Source organism: Chiloscyllium plagiosum, chromosome 21 (assembly GCF_004010195.1).
Source record: "Chiloscyllium plagiosum isolate BGI_BamShark_2017 chromosome 21, ASM401019v2, whole genome shotgun sequence".
Lineage (NCBI taxonomy): Eukaryota > Metazoa > Chordata > Chondrichthyes > Orectolobiformes > Hemiscylliidae > Chiloscyllium > Chiloscyllium plagiosum.
The window spans coordinates 53,404,625-53,423,170 of NC_057730.1; the positions used below are offsets into that span (position 1 = coordinate 53,404,625).

Below are 18,546 nucleotides of genomic sequence, written 5' to 3' on the forward strand. Positions count from 1 at the left end.
ATTTTCATGCAGAGGGTGGTACATGTATGGAATGAGCTGCCAGAGGATGTGGTGGAGGCTGGTACAATTGCAACATTTAAGAGGCATTTGGATGGGTATATGAATAGGAAGGGTTTGGAGGGATATGGGCCGGGTGCTGGCAGGTGGGACTAGATTGGGTTGGCATGGAAGGGTTGAACCAAAGGATCTGTTTCCATGCTGTATATCTCTATGACTCTATAACTCTAGGATGGGAGATTTCAAGACTAGGAGTACAATTTTAAGGTGAGAGGAGAGAGTTTTAAAAAGACATAAGGAGCAAATTTTTTACACAGAGAATGGCTCACGTGAGGAATGAACTCCCAGAGGAAGTGGTGGATGTGGGCACGGTTACACCATTTAAAAGTCATTTGGATAAGTACTTGAATAGGAAAGGTTTGGAGGGATATGGACCAGGAGCAGGCTGGTATTTTAGTTTGGGATAAAGTTTGACATGGACTGGGGTGTGTTTCCATGCTGTATGACTCTCTGACTCCACAACAATAAGATTAGATTAGATTACTTACAGTGTGGAAACAGGCCCTTCGGCCCAACAAGTCCACACCGACCCTCCGAAGAGCAACCCACCCATACCCTTACATTTACCCCTTACCTAACACTACAGGTAATTTAGCTTGGCCAATTCACCTGACCTGCACATCTTTGGACTGTGGGAGGAAACCGGAGCACCCGGAGGAAACCCACGCAGACACGGGGAGAACATGCAAACTCCACACAGTCAGTCGCCTGAGGTGGGAATTGAACGCAGATCTCTGGCGCTGTGAGGCAGCAGTGCTAACCACTGTGCCACCGTGCCGCCCACAAATTACAGCTGAGGAGCCTTGTTGTAGTGTCCCTATCTCTGAACCAGGAGGCCCAGGTTTCACTACCAGGTGCTCCAGAGTTGTGTCATAACATTTCCAAACAGGTTGATTTGGAATAAATAAACAACTAACAAAGGTAGAAGGAGTAGTTTCATAGGCAAATACAGCTGGCCCAATTGTCTGGCTAAGTTCATCCTTTTCATGGGCTGTTGTGCAAACACACTGGGCCATTTATTCTCAGAGAATGTGCGTGTAGTGAGAGCAGGAGGCAGATCAGACGTTAATCATCGGCAGGAGGACTCCACTTTGGTCACAGTGTTTTCCAATAATGTTTAGGTTTGTTAACACCACATTAATCATGGTAAAATGCCCAAGCAATTAGATATTTAAGCAAACAAAAATAGATATGATGCAAACATTTATCTTCTCATGAAAGACCGTTTTTCCACGCTGCACTGCCTTCTCAATTCTATGCTACATGCAAGTTTAAATTGCAACAAAGGCAAGGGCTACCTCTCAAAGCAGGAAAAGACAGCTGGCAGAGAATAAATTGGCAAAATCTGTTCAATCAATTGCCTGCCCTTCAACCAACGTGCTTTTATTACATTTCCAAAACTTGCTGCAAAGTTCAATCAAATTCAATCATTCCAGAATTAGTGAAATATTTAACTATGCCTCCATCTCCACACGACTAAACCTTCCTGAAATACATCACTGCTGTCTTCAGAAGAGAAATAAATATTCCAGGATACAAAGAGCAACTTCTCTGGATGCTTCATGGAAAGTAATTTTGCTCCTTACTGGAAGATTAGAATTTAAGATGATGGAAGTATTCAAAGACTTCATTCATTCAAAGACTACAGTCCTTTGTTGCATAGATTTTAACACTGAGCAGGGTGAGAAAGATTAACATTCATGAAACATAATGCATATCAAGAATTAAGTAAGTCTGAGGCCACTATAATGACTTATCTATAGAAAACAGTATGTAATCATTAAAACTGAATTTATCACCATTAATCATTCACGATCATTATCACTAAATGTTCCAATTTTTATTGGCAATTAAAATCTAACTAACCTGATGAGTTTTATAGCATCAATATAATTTGCATTAGTGTATGTGGCATCAAAGTTAATTTCAATCTTTTTTTGTGATTTAAAAGTGATAAATTCAGAAAGTATACTTTATATGCTGCGGGCGATGTACATCAAGTTGAATTGATGAGCTGTATGCATTATAATTAAGCACATTTAGGATATTAAAATTGATTTACAAAGCTAGTCAAAATCAAGATTAATTGCATAAGATACATGTCAGTTTCACATCCCAACGTGAATCAAAGTGTAGTTATGATCGATTCATTTGGACTTCTCACCCAAGCCCAACTAGGAGACTTGTTGTGTGAAAAAATACGAGTTGCTTTTGCATTAGGGCAACTGTTTACAGATTATGTGAATTTGACCTACTTTATGACAGACTAAAACAGAAATTGCTGGAAAAGCTCAGCAGGTCTGGCGGCATCTGTGCAGAGAAATCAAAGTTTAATGTTTCAGGTCAAGTGACCCTTCATCAGAACGTGACCCGAAACATTAATTCTGATTTCTCTCCACAGATGCTGCCAGACCTGCTGAGCTTTCCAGCAATTTCTGTTTTTCTCTCTGATTGACAGTATCCGCAGTTCTTTCAGCTTTTAGTACGAAAGACAAGCAGGAGGCTGGAAGAACTCAGCAAGCCAGGCAGCAATCGGAGGTGGGAGAAGCCAATGTTTCGGGTGTAACCATTTTGATGCTGCCTGCCTTGCTGTGTTCCCCCAACCTCCTGCCTGTCCCTTCTGATCTGCCTGCCTTGCTGTGTCCCTCCAGCCTCCTGCCTGTCCCTCCTGATGCTGCCTGCCTTGCTGTGTCCCCTCAGCCTCCTGCCTGTCCCTCCTGATGCTGCCTGCCTTGCTGTGTTCCTCCAACCTCCTGCCTGTCCCTCCTGATGCTGCCTGCCTTGCTATGTCCCTCCAGCCTCCTGCCTGTCCCTCCTGATCTGCCTGGATTGCTGTGTTCTTCCAGCCTCCTGCCTGTCCACCTTGAATTTCAGCATCTGCAGTTTTTTTTTGTCTCTAACTTTATTATAATAGAGACTGTTAGAAATATGCAAGCCCAGATTTTCTCCTAAAAGTTCCTTCTTTATCCTCCTCATGTCCCTGTGACATCAATACAATAAGTCATGGCCAAGCCAATCAGGTATTAACATTTTCAGGCTCAAGTGTAGTCACTGGCCTAACCTAAGAAACATAGCAACCAGTTTACACACAGCAAGATCACACAAACACCAAAGAGATCATGATTGGACAGTGATGTTGATTGAGAGATAAATACTAGTCAGGGTACCAGGGAGTACTCCACTCCCCAGGCCCTTCCTAGATTTATATATCAGTTTTCTGAAGTTAGATCTGAACCAATGACCTTCTTTCATATGTTAAGGCTGCTTCATAGTGGTAATAGCTGACATCATGTTGTAGGTTCCTGGTAAACGTCAACTGAAGATGAACCATCAAATTGCATTTAATGTTTGAGATATTGCAATAAGATTTATTTACATTCCTTTTCTTTTACAGCTGTGCAACAGTGATTTGAGCAGAAATTAAATCAGGTTTTATGCATTACAGGAAACTCAAGGTGCTCAGCATTATCTCGTACAAAGGCACCTCATTCACCAGCTTCAGCATTCAGTGCCTCCGCCACTAGCAGCAAGCAGCTGCAACATGTGCCAGCTACAAGATACACTGCTGTAATTCATCAGGCTCCTTAGACAACAACTTCCAAACCCTCTACCATTGAGAAGGGCAAGGGCAGCAGGTGCATGGGAATATCATCCTTTGCAAGTTCCCCTCCAATCCCTCACCATTCTGACATAGAAATTGATACACTTCCAGTACCACTGGGTGCATTTCTTGGGATTTGCTTCCCAACAACACTTTGAGTCATAGAGCCATACAGCACGGAAACAGACCCTCCGGTCCAACCAGTCCATGCCGAACATAATCTCAAACTAAACTAGTCCCACCTGCCTGCTCCTGGCCCATGTCCCTTCAAGCCTTTCCTATTCATGCACTTATCCAAATATCTTTTACACGTTGTAACTGCACCCATATCCACCACTTCCTCTGGGAGTTCATTCCATGCACTGTCTGTAGAAACAGATGGCCTCTCATGTCTTTTTTAAATCTTTCTCCTCTCACCTTATAAATATGCCCCCTACTCTTGAAAACCCTCGCCCCAGGGAGAAGACAGTTGTGGGTGTCCTTGGCACCCTGAGTACTGCAGCGTGACACCACCAGAGGGTGGGTAATAAATGCTGGTCCAGCCAGCGATGGCCTCATCAAGTGAATGGTATAAACTAGTGATGAGATGAAACAATTCATCCAACCAGCTGTGGGTCTTCAGAGGAGCAATTCAATATTGTGTGCAGTTCTGGTCTCCAAATGTGAGGAAAGACATTCTGGCTATTGAGGGAGTGCAGCGTAGGTTCACGAGGTCAATTCCTGGAATGGCAGGACTATCTTATGTTGAAAGATTGGAGTGACTGGGCTTGTATATCCTTGAATTTAGAAGACTGAGAGGGAATCTGATTGAGACGTATAAGATTATTAAAGGATTGGACACTCTGGAGGCAGGAAACATGTTTCCGCTGATGGGTGAGTGCCGAACCAGAGGACACAGCTTAAAAATACGGGGTAGGCCATTTAGGACAGAGATGAGGAGAAACGTCTTCACCCAGAGAGTGGTGGCTGTGTGGAATGCTCTGCCCCAGAGGGCACTGGAGACCCAGTCTCTGGATTCATTTAAGAAAGAGTTGGATAGAGCTCTCAAGGATAGTGGAATCAAGGGTTATGGAGATAAGGCAGGAACAGGATATTGATTGAGGATGATCAGCCATGATCATATTGAATGGTGGTGCAGGCTCGGAGGGCAGAATGGCCTACTCCTGCACCTATTGTCTATTGTCTAACCAATTAGTCTCACTGTCCTGCTCTTTCCCTGCTGCCCTCCATTTCTTTCCCATTGCAAATATCTACCTCACAGCTGACTGCAAATTACTGTTGGATCTATTTTCACCATCTTCCAGGCAGTTCATTTCACATCATAATAACCACTTTGAACTCACGCTTGAGATGAAAGAGCTTGACAGCATCATTGCAGCCTACTGTCCAAGTCATTGTCCACCACACATTGACAGACCTTGATGTAAACAGTGAGCATTTTGTTACAGAATAAAAATGATTTCTAAAAGCTGTTTCTCAGGACAGATTTATTTTGACTTTTAAACCAAAAGTCATCATGGTAGGATGGAGTTTGATAAAGAAAATAGGTCGCGTCATTATGTTCAAATTCATAAGCTATTGTCAGGAAGATCATCCCAAGACTTGCTTTTGAAATTTAGCAAGTACAATGAAATGCAACCTCAAGAAGTCACAGTCATTTAGTCTATTCAGTCCCAGACATGTGTTTGTTTAATTAAATATAAAGCAATTGATATTTCACCAGGTAATGTCAGAAAACATTTCAATAAACGGTACTAAATACTTAGTGATTTCTCTTTGATTTCCTCACCAGAACAGAGGTAAGAAAATTGGACTCCATGGTAAGATTAGACCAATTTACTTTGAGTTATTATCGACTGTTTCCCAGCTCTATCCCAACTTATCATCTTAATTAATTAATGCAATTTTGACATGCAGGTCGTTCCGTTGCAATGCACGTTTCGTCAGCATGAATTGGCTGTAACGCGATTGACAAATTGTTTGGACAAGTTGTTTGGATAATGCAAACGTCTACTGAACAGATATGATGATTTTCTATAGTGATCTTGTACAGCAGTATTTTCTATAGTGATCTTGTACAGAATGATTTCTATAGTGATCTTGTACAGCACAATTTTCTATAGTGATCTTGTACAGCACAATTTTCTATAGTGATCTTGTACTGCAGGATTTTCTCTAGTGGTCTTGCACAGAATGATTTTCTATAGTGATCTTATACAGCAGGATTATCTACAGTGATCTTATACAGAATGATTGTCTGTAGTGATCTTGTATAGCAGGATTTTCTATAGTGATCTAGTACAGTACGATTTTCTACAGTGATCTTGTACGGCACAATTTTCTATAGTGATTTTGTACAAATGATTTTGTGTAGTGATCTTGTACAGCAGGATTTTCTATAGTGATCCTGTACAGTACAATTCTTTATAGTGATCTCAAGTCCCTCAGACGTTCCTCGTAAGACCTACCCTCCATACCAGGCAACATCCTGGTAAATCTCCTCTGAACACTTTCCAAAGCTTCCACATCCTTCCTCTAATGGGGTTGAGAATCTGAAACCTAAATACTGGCTGAGGTGACTAGTTGTAGTCAGGGTCAACCACCTAACTGATGCTCTTGGTAACTCAGGTGGCAACAAAATGGCTTCTCGATGTAAGCATTACAACAAAATGGTTTCTAGGCTGCGAACTGCTAATTCTGCTAGAGTTGCATAAATGACTAACCACAAACTGCTGCAAAAAGAGATTAGCAGACAATGTGCCCTTTAGAGTATAGAAGGAACTTGACAAGATAAGAAAGTACTAGCCTTACTAGCTGACCTTTGGGTGCAGATGCAGTGGCTTGGTTGGTGAGATAAGAATGACCTAATCATTGGAACGTAGGTTGGTTCCCAGGAAATATCATTGCCCCAGGTAACTGTCAATGAAGCAATATCATGTATTGATTGGTAATTGTTTGAATGTACCATGCAAAAAGTAAAAAATATCTTTGTATTAAGCCATGTGTGCAGCTCCTCCGAGGAACACGGGTGTGTACAACCTCTGTGTTTCCAGATGCTCTGTACCCAGCCGTATGAAGAAATAAAGAGTGAAGTCTCAAACAGCCAGACCTATTGTGAGTGCTTATTGACTGATCGTGGAACCGAGGAACCCCCTTCACCCCACCCCCACCGCCTCCCCTGGGAGGGGGGGGGGCAGGTCCAACTCTTCATGGTGACCAGCTGAGTTCCAAAAATCCTCTTCACCCAGCTCACGGAGAGGAGGACAAAGGAAACATTTCAAAACCCCCTGAAGGCATTCCCCCAAGAAATACAACAGAGAGCAATGCATGGGAAAGCCGTGTTCAGAAGAACCCACCTTGGGGGGAGCTCCTGTTTGAAGGGACACAGTCCTTTGGAAGACCCATTTGCAGGAGGAAATAGGGAAAAGGAACCAGAGAAAGGAATACCAATAATGCTGAGGCCAAGAACCACTTCCATCTTCCGGAACCACCTGTCAAATATGTGGTTGGAGATGGGGGTTGGAGGATCAGCCTCTTCAGCCTCATATGGACTCCCAGAACCCAGGACCCAGGACCAGTGACACAGAATTTCCTGGATGGCCGATCAGACTGGTTAGGCAGTGATCATCAACAACGATGGTATACACTGTGGATGTACAGGGATCACATTTCTATGTGAGTCACCACTTTTCCCTTCTGTTGATAACCAGACAAATACGTACAGTAGTAAATCACAATATCCTGGCACTTTAATAAATGAATACTGTCTCTGTTATAATTTATCCTTCCCGTCTCAACTATGACACCATTACTTGTAAGACGCCACAAGATTAATTACTACCAGAATTTTTAATTATGATATTATTCCATTAAATTCATAAATAAATAAATGTGATTTATGAAGTAATCAAACGCCAGTGCTTTGAGCTAGGTTAATTCTCTGTGTAAAGTGTACCACAGAGAATGGTCTCTGATGATATCTCAGACAACATGTACAAGTGAAGGAATAACAAACTAGAGTCTAGGTCTGTATCTGGCTCCTTATCACATGATGTCTATTTGGTAACTGGAATAATCAAAATTAAATGGAGGTAATCAGTTTGGTCTCCCAGAGGAAATGACCCACTGGTTAGTTCACTGGCTCTTGATGCAGCCTCAATATATCGGAGGAGAGAGCAGGGTAGAGCTTTGTGAACCAATCACTGTCTTACAGATAATGGCAACTTAAACAGAATGAAGCAAGATGAAGAGATTTGTCTGTGTCTGACTCTTGAGTTACTCCAGCTCAAAGTCATGGGAGTGTGTCTCAAGAGGGAGAGGGATGATGTTGTGGCTTTCAGAAGTTATTTTGTCCTGATTTCTTCTAAGAGAGGGATTGGACGAGAGGTGCTGAGCTACCTGAGATAAAGTAAACAGCTTGTGAGGCCTTGGGTTATTTCAAACGTTGAAACAATAGAAGCAGCCTGACTGGGTGTGGCCAGCTCTCATAGATCCAGGAATTCTGGTCTTTAGTTTGTGGGTTTGAAGAATTGGAAGCTATTTTTCCCTCTCTTGATTGCAGCCCAAAACTATGGGTTCTGTTCCTAGGCTGCTGGATGTATGTCAGACAAAAATCTGTTTTCTGAATCTGCCTTTTTGCCAAAAGTGTGTTTATGGGATGTATATTGAAACAGTTAATTAGTAATACTTACTGTATCTATTATTCTGTTAAGTCTTTTGTTAGAGTTTAAGTCCTCTTTCTTTGGTTGTACTTTAGCTACAGTGTTGGGTGGCATGGTGGCCCAGTGGTTAGCACTGCTGCCTCACAGCGCCAGGGACCCAGGTTTGATTCCAGCCTCGGGTGACTGACTGTATGGAGTTTGTACATTCTCCCTGTGTTTGTGTGGGTTTCCTCTGGGTACTCTGGTTTCCTCCAACAGTCCAAAGATGTGCAGATTAGGTGAATTGGCCATGCTAATTTGCCCATAGTGTTCAAGGATATATAGGTTAGGTGCATAAGTCAGGGGTAAGTATGGGAATGGGTCTTCTGGGTGGGTTAATTTTCATGGGTCAGTGTGGACTTGTTGGGCTGAAGGGTCTGTTTCCACACTGTAGGGATTCTAATTGGGTTTTGCTAAATTTCGAGTAGTTTGACCAGTCGCATTGCATCGGGGACACAATGCTTTACATTTACCTTAAAAATAAGACAAAGTTAGTGTCTAGGCTACCTTTTTCAAACATTTTGAGTGGGTCTGATCTGGTCATTAACAGGGAAATATCTGGAACATTGACCTCAGAACATACCAAGTGCAGAGATGCAGCTGTGGAATAAGCACCATGTGAGAATAGTGATCAGGCTGAGGCATTCATGGAAAAAGGAATTGCTGAATTTGAACCTGAGCAATGGGTGTGATGTACTTTCTGTGTGTGTGTGTGTGTATGTATATAGGTGTGAGTGTGTATAGGTGTGAGTGTGTGTGTGTGCGCGTGTGTGTGTGACTATGTATATATGTATCTGCAGGTGTTTGTGTGTGTGCATGCAGGTGTGTGTGTGTATCTGCTTTCGTGTGCTATGTAAGTGTGTATGAGAGAGAGAGTGATTCAATAATGAAACAATGGAAAGTAGCTTCTGCAGTTGTGTTAAGAGTGTGTTACTTGCCCAACACCAGGGTAATGGACATCTCAAAGTAGCTGCAGAGGAACTTGGAGAGAGAAAGGGCAAGCCAATTGTTGTGATTCACATTGGAATGACATTGAAAGAGCACTCTTGAGGCCTTTAGGAACGAGGTGCTAATTAAAAAGGAGATAATTTCTGGATTTCCAGTAAAGGTAGGTCTTAATTGGCATAGGGAATGAATAGATCAATAAAGTAAATCTATCAGTGAAGGACTGGCAGAAGGAACATGACACCACTGAGGCTGAACAATATTGAAGCCAATATTCTGGTAGGAAAGGTCAACAGCAACAATAAAGGAAAGGGGAAGGGTCTCTGTTCAAATGAAGATAACCCAAAAATAAGATTAAGACTGAAAAACCACAAAGATCTTTCAGATCAGGGAAGGAAATTGGGACTCTGAAGAGGACATTAAAAAATCCTTCATGGACCGACATGTTGAATAGAATAGTCTAGAACAGCTTTTATTATCTTGTGCACTGGAATGAGCGCAGTCATAAGGTTGCAATGTTGCCTCTCGGCTCCATCTTAGGTACAGGGTATTTGGGCACAGATCCTTTCAGTGTTGCTTCACTGTAAACATGATCGGTACGCCTTGACGTGCCCATTTGCCACCGGGCGGTGGACATCCCCAATGGAGGGCTGTCTACGCGGGAGTTCTCCCTCTTTCTCTCGGGGATCTGGGGTGGAGTCCCCTGCAACCGCAGATTGTGGCGGTTCACGGACTCCCAGCCCAACTGCTTGTTCTGTGGTGCTGTGGAGTCCATGGACCATGTATATATGGGGTGTGGGTGCTTGCACTTTTTTGCTCCCTTTTTGATTTTCTTAAAAACTTTTTCCACTGTTTTTGGCTGCACTTCAGTCCCATGCTCCTGATCTTCGGGCACCCGGTACGGAGGAAGGAGGGCAGGTCTGAAGACCTCCTCGTGGGTCTACTCCTGGGCCTGGTCAAACTGGCCATCAACAGGTCCAGGCAGCGGGCTGTGGAGGGGGTCGTTAGGGCTGACTGCCTGCCCCTCTTCCGCGGTTACGTTTGGGCCCGGGTGTCCTTGGAGAAGGAGCACGCGGTGTCCACCAACACCCTGGAGTTGTTCAGGGAGAGGTGGGCGCCGCAGGGAGTGGAGTGCATCATTTCTCCCTCCAACTCTATTTTGATTTAATCCCTACCCTCCCCTTCACTGTTTGATCACACAGCACTGCCCTTTGATGGGAAGGGCACTGCTTGTCATTGGCCACTCAGATAAGAAAAACATCATCGGTTAGCGTGGGAACAGAATGAAAACCTAAAGTGACCATAAAGTTCTGAGTTTCCAGTCCCTCTCCATCAGGGGTCCATGCCCGCCGGCCCCAGGACACTGGGACATGCTGCCTCCATGTGCCAGTCTCTGTCCAGGGATCGCTCACTCTGCCACCCTGTGGGTCTCAGCCCACGAATCTGCCCCCTCACTCTCCTGCTGCACATGGCCCACAGCCTCTGCTCTGACCCAGGCTCCGGCCCCCTCACTCTCCTGCTGCACACGGCCCACAGCCTCTGCTCCCACCCAGGCTCCGGCCACGACCAGTTCTCTTCAGGAAGAGCAGGGCAATGGAAAGTTGGGGTGGGATGGGGAAGAGAAAGAGCTACAAAGAGGAGAAAGTAAAGAAAGAAAAAGGAAAAGGAACCGGCGAGCCGGAGAGCTCCAACTGGGCCTAGCACTGAGGAGATCCCTGGCTATTGTTGACAGAATCAGGGACAAGGAAGATAGCGACAAAGTGCCTCCAAGTAGTACGTACCAACTACTGGCATTGTGCAGCCTTCCATCAACCCAACAAATGGTGAAGCTCTGTCCAGAGAGGCACCACTGCAGCGTTTGACGCCACAGACTTCTGGGACCATTAGCTTCATTCCTTCCTCAAGTATTCCCTGATTCTGCAATGCACTGAGAAACCCTTCCTCAACACTTTGGCTTATTGTCTTTAAACCTTTCTGCAGACAATCATTGGTGTTGTCACTTCCACACTGCAGTACTACTGCAGTGGACATGCTTTCCAAAAATCACTGTGATACAAGCCCAACCAATTAGGCTGTAAGACAGAAGAGCAGAATTAGGCCATTCAGCCCCATCCAGCCTGCTTCCCCACTAGTCCAAGGCTGATATGTTTCTTAACCTCATTCTCCTGCCTTCTCTCTGTAACCCGATACCCTTACCAATCAAGAATCTCACTATCTCTGTCTTAAGTACACTCAATGGCTTGGCCTCCGCAGATATACCATGCCTTCCTCACTGACACTAGGGAGTTGGCAGGGTCAAAAAAGGGCCACCTAGTTCTTTTGGAACTGGATTAAGGGTAACCCTAACATGTTCACTGCTAGCCCATTGCCAAATCCCACCTTCCCCACACAGCCAGAACTATCTGACTCCTGTAACCGTTTCAGGATTGATGGCTCTGCCCCTCCCTCATTCCCAGACCTCAGCCTCTTGCTCTTCCTCCAGCAAAGAGGCCAGATTAGATTTTCCTTTAAATACCCCCTTCGTACCATCAGGGTAGAGTCAGGGGCTGCTCCAATAGTTCCTCAGAGTATCTGCAGAGTCCATAATCCTGCACAATGACAAATTGCTCCCACATCTTCTCCACAACATGCAACGTGCACTTTCTTGACACAAGCTGTCCTGAAATGACTGCTGAAGAATTATCAAAATCTTCCTTGCTGTAATGCACTCCTCAAATGTAAGGTTATAAAAGTCACTGAAGCAGCAGACCAGTGAAAGGCTGCAAATCAAAACACTGATAGCTCTGTAAAATTCACAATGCTGGAGGGGGCACGGGAGAATCAAGGGTCAAGGGAGGGGAAGGGGGGCTTTCAGACAGAAAAGTGGAGTGTGCAGAATACAGTCAGATTAACCATGATCCAATCAAATGGCAGAAGGTGCTGGAGGGGCCAAATGGCCTACTCTTGCTAATGTTGCTGCTTGTGTGACTGTGGAAGCTATCGTACCAAGGGAAGGGTAATTCTGCTCATGAGCAGCGTGGCATGGACCATCAGAATAAAACCAGGAACGAGGGGTCAGCCTGACTTGCATTCACAATTTAAACCGTCCAAACCTGCTTACTCTAAAACCTGACTCCATTTTTCTCATTACTAACTAATGTTATAAAAATGCGTGATCTCCAAGTTCTAACAACATTGTGTCTTTAGGCCCCCTCGGTCAGAGAATGTGACAGGAGTTGTGTGACATTTCACCTTCACACTGTGTGCCTGACACTGAACCAGGTCCCTTCAAAGTCCTGAAGTGATGCCTAACACTCACCACTTGGTGGCACCAAAAACCTTTTTCTTGCAAAATGGCAGACATGTTTCTCATGGCTGAACTCATTCAATCACATGGCCAAAATATTTTTTAAAATACAAAGGGACAGAGTGTACAAACTGCTAACATAATGACACTTGTCCATTCAGGGATTAATCAAGGACAATGGATATTGAAAACCAGAACTCCATAGAATCCCTACAGTGTGGAAATAGGCCCTGTGGCCCAACAAGTCTACACTGACCCTCCGAAGAGTATCCCACCCAAACCCATTCCACATTATGCACCTAACCTACACATCCCTGAACACTATGGGCAATTTAGCATGGCCAATTCACCTGACCTGTGGGAGGAAGCCCATGCAGACACAGGGAGAATGTGCAAATTCCACACAGACAGTCACCCGAGGCTGGAAGTGAACCCAGGTCCCCTGGCGCTGTTAGGCAGTAGTGCTAACCACTGAGCCACCATGCCACCCCCTCTAGGATGGACCAATGAAAGGTTTCAAAAGCAGTAAGATTGTCAGCATCATTGACAGGATAGTGAGCAACACATAATCTGTCTCTGGGGAACTGATCCAAGTCACTGGAAGAAAGGGGTCTCCCGATGCACTGTGGGTGGTGCCTCTCCCTCGGACTTTCAAGTTTCAAGTTCAAATTTCATTCCATCACTGACTGGCCAAGGAAGGAGCATTCATCTGGTCTAGCTGCAGGCATGAGGGCCAAATAGCCTCAGCCTGCAGCTTAATACTTCTGGGATAGCGCAAACCAAACAGTTGAGCAAATCATTCCAATGGACAATAAGAGAGATTCCTAATCAGTCATGTGATGAAACGAATCCCAGCCTTACCAATATGAACAGATAGGAACAGAACAGACCATTTGGCCCCTCAAGACTGTCCCCCCCATTTAATAAGATCATGGCCCTTCTGTTTGTGTATCAGTTTTCCAAATTCCCATCTACTCCTGTCAGTTCCCTGATTCCCTGCCGAACCATCCATCTCCATCTTAAAAATACTCAGTTCTCTTGCTCCTCGAGGCAGAGAGCTCCAACACTCTGAAAGAAAAACATTCTCCACATCTCTCCTAAAAGGTGCAAGCCCTCGTTTCTCCCTTTGTTTCTGGCCCCAAATCCACGGGAGGAAACACCACTTTCACATTCACCTTGGCAAGAGCATTCAGACGTCCTTTACATTTCAATCAGTTTCCCCTCACTTTCCTGATCTCTAGTGGAAAGAAGCCCAGTCTGCCCAGCCTGCCTTCGAATATAACCCCACTCATTCCAGGGAGCGGGTGAGTAAACCTCCTCCGCACTGTCCCCCTTCCTTAAACAGGAGAGGAAAACTGTAAATAGTATTGGACTCCTCAACGTTCTGTGTGATTGAAGCATAACATTCTTCCTTTTACATTTACAATCCAGAACTCTAGACTGCACCATGCATGTATAAAGTGCAGGTTGCCATAGCAATGCTGACTCCCTGAGTGAACTGTAACAGATTACCACTGGAGAGAAGTGTTCTGTGCTCAATGGAAATGGTCACAGCTAACTCGATCTGGTGGTGTGCCAAGCTGCCCCCTGCCTTCTACTTCCTCTCCCCTTGTCTTCATCCTTCTAACATCCCCCTCACCCCTCTTGTTCACTCCCTTCTATATCCTCGCCCACTCTCCCTCTTCCCTCCCTCACCCATCCCTCTCCATTTGACTCAAATACTGAACATACCACATCATGAATTTGATCTCAAATCCAGGTGTAACAGAATGGCATATTGTTTCATGTACCTTGGATTTATAACACACTATAAATACAAACTAACTCCAAATCTGTAACAACACCTTATAATTACTGCAGTGATTGGATGTCATTGACTCTGAGATCCTTGATTGGGGGTTGTTACCCTGGGCCAATCAGGGAGCCCTGGCTGACATATCAACAGGAGAGTCTTTTTTTTTGAAGGTGGAAATATTTTCAACAGGAGAGTCAAAGAGTCTCCTCTCTCTAGGGACTGGCTCTGAGCCGGCTGGGCTGAGCCCAGGTACTGTGCATGTGCGAATAAAGGGTGACTTGGTCAGTGGTTACCAGCTTCTGTGCAGTTATTTGAGGCACTGAATTTAAAAGTTGGTTTAAGTTTGTGTGGAAGGTAGAGAAGGATTCTGACAACTTTAGTTTGAGGGAATAACTATGAAAGGGGATAATCTATTAAATACATTTTTTAATAATAAACAAATAGGGTGATTAATTCTTGCCAATAATCAAAAAAAAAGAAAAAAGATTTTAAAAATATATGAACAGGAGTATCAGAGAATCTCTTCAGTCTAGAGACTGGCTGTGAGGGGGCTGGTCAGAATCCATGTACTCTGCTCAAGTCTATAAAGGGTGACGCGGTGACAGGATACTGGCCCCGGTGCAGCTATTTCAATTCCTAAACCCAATAATTTACATCTCCCACAGAAAAAGATAACACAGCTGTGAATTTAACACTCCTAAACAGATATTGTAAGTTGGACCAATGTCCTCAACAATTTCTGGATTAGTGGTGCTTCATCAGGAATCGCTTTTGCCCGAAACCTCGATTTTACTGCTCTTCGGATGCTGCCTGAACTGCTGTGCTCTTCCAGCACCACTAATCCAGAATCTGGTTTCCAGCATCTGCAGTCATTGTTTTTACCCAATGTCCTCAACAAGCCACCATTTCACAGTCTTGATGATGTCAAATAATAACACAGAGTCATAAAGTCATTTGCCACAGAGAAAGCCATTCTGCTGCCATTTTATAATGTCCCGATGCCATTTTATAAAACAGTTCAGGCTCCATGCGTGGAAAATCAACCAGTTTGTAGCAAGAATCAGTCATGTGAAATTGGTGGTCCAGTTCCACGTGATGAGCTGAAACAGCGTCTTCATAAAACAAATCGAGACTGAATAATGCATACTCAGAATCGGTAACTTCGTCTGAACCAGGACACAACAAACTTATCAAAAACTAAATGCAAAGAAAACAGCTCTTTAAAAATCATGGATCAGGATTATGGAAGTGAATATGTTCAAAGGCTAATGAGAGGGCTAAGGGGACAGGGGAATTATGGATAGCTTTGGACATAAAATACAACAGGTTGAAAATCTTTTACTTACATTAGCCATGAGGGATCAATCATAAAATAAATTAACAAAGATGTCAATAAGCCAGGACACTGATTTATAATGATTGGCACAATGTTCACATGGGGATTCTGTTTTCAGATCGAGGATGATAGGGGTATGGGAGGGCAAGCGTGTGCACCCCACTGTCAAAACACTTTTTGTCTCATTGCGACAGAGGGCTGTGGAAACCAAGTCATTGAGTGTCTTTAAAATGGAGATAGGCTCTTGATTAGCAAGGGGGGATCAAGGGTCACAGGGCGAAGGCAGGAGAATGGGGTTGAGAAACATATCAGCCAGGACAGAATGGCAGAGCAGATTCAATGCTCCTACAGTCTTATGAATTCTACCAATCTCATCACATTTAAAACATATAATATCGATATACGTCCTGTGATCTTGGTGAGTAAGGAAATGGGCTCAAGCTCAGTGATCTCCCCTTCATGCTAATTTGTGAGGCTGCAATTGTCATAAACAAAAGGCCAAGATGAAGAACAAGGGATTAGACTGGACAGTATTTTTTTACAGCCTGCTCATGCAATGATGAGCTTAACGGACCAATTCTATCTTACATATTTTCTGTTGTTCAAACCACAGAAGGTCAGACAAAAAGTGCTGACGTGGGAAGTGAACAGAAGGTAGTAAATACACTTAACAATTGTTTTCTGCATATATCCAAAAGGGAGGATATGAACCCCATGTGCTCCCTAAACAGTAATATTCCAAATAGAATTAACAGATTCAACACAATTAAATGATATCTTAGGTAAGCTAAACAAGTTCAAAACAAAAATCCCCAGGGACCCATGATATTTATCTCCTGGAACTAGAGATGCATGAGGTTCTGACAGACATTATAAGGCAGTTAATGAGTATTGGGCAGACCACATGGTTTCTAAGGAAGTACCCACGATGACCATCTGCTAAAGTTCTGACAAATATGACCCAGGATCACAAACCCATTACTCTGAGATAAGGTCATTTAACATTAACTGAATACTTCTTTTCTTACTCATTTGTGTAATGTAGGCATTGCTGGCTGGGTCAGGATTTCTCACCCTTCCCTCGATGTCCTTGAACAGGTGATTGTTAGTTGCCTTCATTGTAAAGAACCGAACTTACCTCCTCATATCTTGACATCGTCCTGTCCCCCTTGGTCCAGGAACTCCCCACATACATTCGGGACACCACCCACACCCACCACCTTCTCCATGGCTTTTGGTTTCCTGGGCCCCAATGCCTCATCTGCTCCATGGACATCCAGACCCTCTACACATCCATTGCCATGGCGAAGGCCTCCAAGCCCTCCGTTTCTTCCTCTCCCGCTGACCCAACCAGTACCCATCCACCAACACACTCATTCAATTGGCTAAATTGGTCCTCAATCTCAACAGCTTCTCCTTCGAATCCTCCCACTTCCTTCAGACCAACGGGGTAGCCATGGGCATCTGCATGGGCCCCAGCTATGCCTGCCTCTTTGTCAGATACATGGAACAAGTCCATCTTCCGTAGTTACACTGGCACCATTCCCCACCTTTTCCTCCGCTACACTGATGACTGTATCAGCGCCTACAAGGAGGCTGAACAATTCATCAACTTCACGAACATCTTTCACTCCGACCTTATGTTCACCTGGACCATCTCAGACACCTCCCTCTCCTTCCTGGACCTCTCCATTTCCATTTCCAGCGATCAACTCAACACCAACATCTATTTCAAAGCCACCGACTCCCACAGCTACCTGGACTACACCTCCTCCCAGCCCCCCTCATGTAAAAACACTATCCCTTATTCCCAATTCCTCTGCCTCTGCGGAATCTGCTCCCAGGAAGAGCAATTCCACTCCTGAACATCCCAGATAGTCTCCTACTTCAAGGACTGCAATTTCCCCTCCCACGTACTCAGCAATGCTCTCCAACACACCTTCTCCATTTCCCGCACCTCCGCCCTCAAACCCCACCCCTCCAAGCTCAACAAGGACAGAACTGCCCTAGTCCTCACCAATCACTGGATACATCACATCATCCTCTGCCATTTCTGCCACTTACAGTCAGACCCCATCACCAGAGATATATTTCCCTCCCCACCCCAATCAGCATTCCAAAGAGACCATTCCCTCCATGACTCCCTTGTTAGGTTCAAGCTCCCACCAACCCACCCTCCCTTCCTGTCACTTTCCCCTTCCACCGCAAGAGCGGTGGGCGGCACGGTGCCACAGTGGTTAGCACTGCTGCCTCAGCGGGTCGGTGTGGACTTGTTGGGCCGAAGGGCCTGTTTCCACACTGTAAGTAATCTAATCTAATCTAATCTGTGCCCACACATGCCCCCTCACCTCCATCCAAGGCACCAAAGGACCCTTTCACATCCGGCAGAGATTTTCCTGCACCTCTGCACACGTCACCTACTATGTACATTGCTCTCAATGCAGTCTCCTCTACATCGGGGAGACAGAACGCCAACTCGCAGCACGTTTCAGGGAACATCTCTGGGACACACGCACTAAACAACCCCACCACCCTGTGGCCGATCATTTCAACTCCTCCTCCTACTCTGCTAAGGACATGCAAGTCCTGGGCCCCCTCTACCACCAAATACAAGCCATCCGACACCGGGAGGAAGTACACCTCATCTTCCACATTGCAACACTCCAACCACACAGGATCAATGTCAAGTTCACCAGTTTCCTCATTTCCTCTCCTCCCCACCTTATCCCAGATCCAACCCTCCAACTCAGCACCTTTTGAATCGTGCTGCCTGTCCATCTTCCTTCCCACCCATCTGCTCCAACCTCCTCTCTGACCTATCACCAT

The 18,546-nt window shown here is 44.7% G+C and overlaps 1 protein-coding gene across 1 annotated transcript in view; it reads right to left on the bottom strand.

Moving 5' to 3' along the window:
* The window catches only part of shisa9a (shisa family member 9a), a 344,762-nt gene that overhangs the window by 191,537 nt on the left and 134,679 nt on the right, over positions 1 to 18,546 (bottom strand). The window lies entirely within an intron of this gene.